Genomic DNA, 6,000 nt, shown 5'->3' with positions numbered 1-6,000 from the left:
CTGTGTAATAAGGCCCTAAGACGGGGTTGTGATACATTCAGCCCTCCAGCTGCAAAGCTGCAATTTCCATCATGCCTGGACAGCCAAAGTTTTATCTTTGGCTGTCCAGGCATGAAGGAAATTGTAGTTTTGCAACATATGGAGAGCCGAGGGTTCCCCATCCCTGCTTTAAGGGTGTGTTTACACAAAGAGATTTATCTGACAGATTTTTTAAGACAAAGCCAGGAACAGACTATAAACAGAGGATTTCTCCTCTTTTCAAATCCATTCCTGGCTTTGGCTTCAAAAATCTGTCAGATAAATCTCTCTGTAAACGCACACTTAGAAGCAGTTGCCAAGCGTGAAAGCCCCATTTCATTCTCATTCATTAGTTATTCTGTGGTGTTTATAAGGAAAGTGTAAATGGTAACATTTGGTATAGAAATGCCCTGGTAACATCTCCACTGTGAGAATTTCATTGCAGGGATAGTGCACCCTGTATCTCCACTGGGAGGAAGTATAAATGTGGTGCACATCTGTATGTTCTGCAGCAAATTAGCTTTTATTAGGTCTGTCTTGTGTAACTCATTAATGAATTTATGAGATGCTTTCGTATGGCTCACCTTTTGGATATATCTGTCAACTTCATTCTTTTTAAGTACATCAAATAAAGATACAAATACATTTACTCTCTAGACATAGTTCACATGCTGCAACATACTATTGAAATTATGCGAGCAGGCTTTATACAGGCTAACAGTATTTGTGCTCCAGTCTGTGCAATCTGTTTTTTTATAAAAAATTAAATAAAAACATTTTAAAATTTAAATTAATAGATTTTAACCCCCCTAAGAACCCCTCTATGGTGCACAACTATTTATCTTTTTCTCCATGCCAGGGGGTGATACCAGAGCTTACCAGTTACCAGAAGTGCTCGCACATGTACTTGCTTTCCCTTACTTGTCTGGCCTAACTTAGGGTAACACCTTGTTTTACCATGATACAGTGTAGTAGAAACAGCAGGGGACAGAGCAGGCTGGCTCTGTGCTAAGTTAATGATTTACACAGTACACTTCTATAAATGACATTGAGTGGGAAAGGGGGGGGGGGGTTGATTCACTGTGTAAGGTCCTATATGAAGAGAAATCAAAGAAACTGCATGGTGATCACAGAAAGGAAGGGGTTACATAACAAAGTTTAAGCCCTGGTCTCGGCAGTGTAGTGCTGCTGCTGATTATAACTAAAGAGTAGAGGCACTGTGTATATATTATTACCAAACATTTTTAATAGGGATATAAGGGAAACGTGATTTACATTTGAGGCACATCTTAGACCCTCTGTAGGAGACAGGAACACTCAGGAGGCAGGCACATAGTCTAATGCTAAGTCCTGTTTTCCCTTCCTGTGTTCTGTCTTGGTCTCGCTAACAATGTGCACTAAAACAGAAACTAGACTGCAGTGAGCAGAGTGGTAAGACACATAGTGGCCAAGATTTTATAGTTTGTGTAAATTATTTTATTTACAAATGTGTTACCGATCACAGAGGCCACCACTTGGAGGGAAGTTGTTTGACCATTTAAATCTACAGACCAACATATTATTTGTCAGTTGAAGAAATTCATTGGAGAGTGCTTCACATGTTTATAATCTACAGGTAGAAGGTAGGTGGACTGTAAACGAGCGCCGATCTGCTAAATTGGTGCTCAGTTACTGAGCCTATTACACAGCTCGATAATTGTTAAGCATGGGCTGCACGGAAATAGCTAACAGTGTCCGTGCAGCCCTTGCCCTAAACTGTTTATACATTACCTCTACAAGCTCCCGATCTTCTGCTGTCCTCTGCTTGCTTCCCAGTGCCGCAGCTGCAGCTTCAGAGCTCGGCCAATCACTGTCTAGGACTACTGTGGCCAGTGATTGGCTGAGTGGCCTATGCGATCAGAGACCGCTCTAAAGCTGCAGCCGTGGTGCCGGGAAGCAAGCAGAGGGCAGGAGAAGACTGGGATCATGGAGAGGTAATGTATTAACAGTTTAATCAATCAGCTGTCGTCCGCACATTGATATTACACGTAGTGATACATGCTCAGCAGACAATGATTGTTGTCATCGGCTGATCGCAATTTCTACTTCACGGAGTGATAATCATCCAAATCAGGCTGATTTGGCTTATTATTGCTCCGTGTAATAGGGCTCTAACTGAATGCAAGGGTCTGACCACTGGGACTCCCTGGGATCTCCAGAATGGGGCCCTGATGCTCACAGTTGAATGGAGTGGCAGTGCACCTGCATGACTGTCACTTCATTGATTCTCTATGGGAGTTGCCTTTCCATTTTTAATGAAGGGAGCAGCAGTCACCTGAGAGTCTGGACCCATTCTGGAGTTCACAGGGGGTCCTGAAGACACCCTCTTTAAGGCCTTGTACACAAAAGATTGTATCGACAATAGTCTTCCTGTGATTAGTGCTCGTTTAAGGACCTTTGGGATTTACACATCCAGTGATTCACACTGTCCCCACCTAATTTCGCTACTGCTGATATCCCACGTCACCTGCACCATTGCTAAACAGTAAATGGCACAGGGCGTTCGGAACCATTTACTGTGTATGGGTATTGATGCAGTAGCACTCCCTAAGAGCTGCATAGGCCACCAATGCCTGATTGGTGCCACCCCCACCGTCCACTGGATGGGTTATCAATGTTATTATCCATAAAAACCCCTTTAATCACACATGCAAAGACTTTTTTCCTAAAATACATGCAAAACATTGTGAACACATATACCCTTATACATTGTACTGCTCCTATAATTTGGCTTCATGTACAGAGTATGTTTTGGAATTGGAGTTTGTTATTGTGCTTTGAAAGTCATGCTTTTGTTGTTTGTCCTGATATAGAGTCATAATATTGCGGTGCAGGTTACGCATCATGGTATTTGCCGAAAAGATTTTATATTTTATTATGTGACTTGTAAAAAAGGTCAGAGTTTCCAGAAAGGCTCCGGTATCATGATAAAGCCACCGGTGTCTCTTTCTCCTTTATACATAAGGGAATAGTTTTGTTTCCCATATTGAAATTAAAGGATTGATGACATAATCCAAAACCTGTCTCAACAAGAGGACACTAAAAGTTAATTCACTTCTTCTGTAGCTGGGTGCAAAAATCCTAGGATTCCAGCACTGCTAAGCATATCAACCTGATCTTAGATACCATGTCAATCATGTCAAGGGCTTAGGATTACCGTATAGAAATAGACTGCTTTGTTTAATCAGGAGGAACTTCTAGGAACGACTACATGCATTAGAGAAGAAAGGAGTCTGGGAAGGGAAGAAGATAATTGGAATCTGGAGTCATTTCAAGATCTAGCTGAAAGTTGCACGTGCTTGCTAGTAAACAGGCTACTGTCATCTAGTGCAATAGCATCGCCCATCATCGAAAAAGGTCTCATGTTGCTCACCTAGTGGTAAGAAGAAGCCAGGTCTTCTATGAACCCCTGGAGTCCCGTTAAGTATCTGCATATGAAAAGCTGTAGGGATGAGGGTGAAATAATGACTCTTTCTAATGCACCAATACAGTTATAGGCTGGGATCACACTACGTATATTTCAGTCAGTATTGTGGTCCTCATATTGCAACCAAAACCAGGAGTGGATTAAAAACACAGAAAGGCTCTGTTCACACAATGGTGAAATTGAGTGGATGGCCGCCATTTAATGGCAAATATTTGCTGTTATTTTAGAACAACGGCTGTTGTATTGAAATAATGGCCGTTATTTACTGTTATATGGCGGCCATCCACTCAATTTCAACATTGTGTGAACAGATCCTTTCTGTGTTTTTAATCCACTCCTGGTTTTGGTTGCAATATGAGGACCACAATACTGACTGAAATATACGTAGTGTGAACCCAGCCTTAATGTTATATCTGTCATGGATATTGTTGGCTCTTTGGCCCAGAGTTATCTATATAGCATGCGTTGCTACACAAACTATTTCCTGGTATCATTTATTGCCGGATACAAAAGAATAAAATGTGTTAAATACCTACTCTGTAAGGTTTTATATAAAAAAAAACTGTAGTATAAGTGTGAGAAAGGGAAATAAACGTGCAAGCTTTGTTTAAGGATAGGTTTCAGTAATAGATATGACCTGTGTATTGTACACCAGTATGGAATATGATGGTGCTATGAAAAGAGAATACAATAATGTACGTAGAGCTGATTATTTATTCTTTACTTGGTTCCTGATGCCTAAGGTAGAATTTTATGTTATGCTTGTTAAAATGACTCTTAGTATTACCGGTAGGGACATAACACTGTTCTGTTATTCACACAATAGTCTTATTACTAGTCACATTATCCTTCTATATTCTTCTTTGCTATCTTGCCTTATGGTGGAGTCCTTGGTCCAGGACTGCGTTTTACCTATATCTTTAGGGTTTATTCTCACACTGCATAATCCTCAAAGGTTACAAAGCATGTGGCAGTGGACTTGCAGCTCTCCCGGCATTATGTATCAATATGATGCTGCGAAAGCTGAAAGTGTTTAAAGGAGTGTGAGTATAAGGCCTTATACTTTGTGAGATTATTAAATCTTATGGTCTCCAGTGCTGAAGCTTAAATGGGCACTGTCATTACCAATAAATAATGTTAAATTAGCACAGGAGGTAATATATTACATCTTGGCAATTTACTGCATTTACTTTTTGTGCCTGTTTTCTAAATGAAATATACTGCTATAAAATCAGCCACTAGGGATCCCACTTACTGGAAAACTGCAGTTGAGGCTCTGTCAATAAGACCATTTGGTCTTTAGTAACAGCAAGAAAAGAGACCAAATGCAGGAAGTGATGTCAGTTGGCCCCGTGAAGATGAATGCTGATTGGCTAGTAGCCGTGCACTGTTAAAAAAAAAAGGCCCGCCCACTGGATCTGAGTAAAATGCAAAAGCGTGAGCAACACAATGGGGTACTAAACAGGCTGCTGGAGCAGAAAAATCAGGATGGACAGCATAAATAATGCAAGCATTAACTATATGTTTCACAAGCCAATAAGCAGGGAGTAGATTGCACTCATCAAAATAACGTGTCATTTATCATGGAATCTTCTATACATCACTTGGCAAACAGCGGGCAGGAAGAGAGGGAAGAAAAGTAGCTGCTGCTAATGTGTACTACAGCTGCTTCCCTTTCATCTGTGATAAAGAGGGAGGTTCCCATGAAATGTTTGTGGCCCGCAAGGTGCAGGCTGTTGGCACTCCAGTCAGTGATGATGACCTATTCTGTGGATATGCCCTCAGTTTGTCTGGGAAAACCCCTTTAATTGATTCTAAGGGTGGCCTAAATATCTAGAATACCTGCTTATCTTTGCACCTTTTCACACAGTATTTTGGTCAGTATATGGTCCTAATTTTGGAGCCCCTTTTGGTCAGTATTTTGTAATTTTTTGTTCCTGGAACTCAGAACACGAGCATTGAAAAATGCTTGACTCGTTTAATGAGCACTCAAGCATTTTAGTGCTCATTTGACACTACTGGTTCCATGACATGTACTAACCATCTTCAACCATTTCATTTATCCTTACATAAAAACCCCAATCTCATAGATTATAAGCCAGTTTGAGTAGAACCTTCTTTTCCGCGTGTTAGCCTCGAAGCTGTACATAATACAGCGCATTCTTAGATTATATGGAAAAAATTGCCAAATTTCTTCTAATTCAGTTGGTTGATTTCCTTTATCTTCCATTCAATGGAGGCTAAAGTGAAGCCTTTCAAAATAGGCTTGTATCCTGAAATATGGCACATTTTTGAAGTTTTGCCCATCTTTCTTAGGTGGCATACAAGATCATGGAAGAAGCTGATGCAAAACATGGAAAGCGTACAACTCTGCACCCCCAGACCTTATGAAACACAATGAAATTTTGTCTTTTTGGCTTGTAACAACTTGTATTGCTTCTTCTGATGGATCGCTTGTTTGGACTTGACCCATGTTTGATCTTTTTCAGTCCCGTCCAGTATGACGGCTTCCTTTA

This window comes from Dendropsophus ebraccatus, chromosome 3 (assembly GCF_027789765.1).
Source record: "Dendropsophus ebraccatus isolate aDenEbr1 chromosome 3, aDenEbr1.pat, whole genome shotgun sequence".
In the NCBI taxonomy this organism is placed as follows: Eukaryota; Metazoa; Chordata; class Amphibia; order Anura; family Hylidae; genus Dendropsophus; species Dendropsophus ebraccatus.
This window is presented reverse-complemented; position numbering follows the sequence as displayed.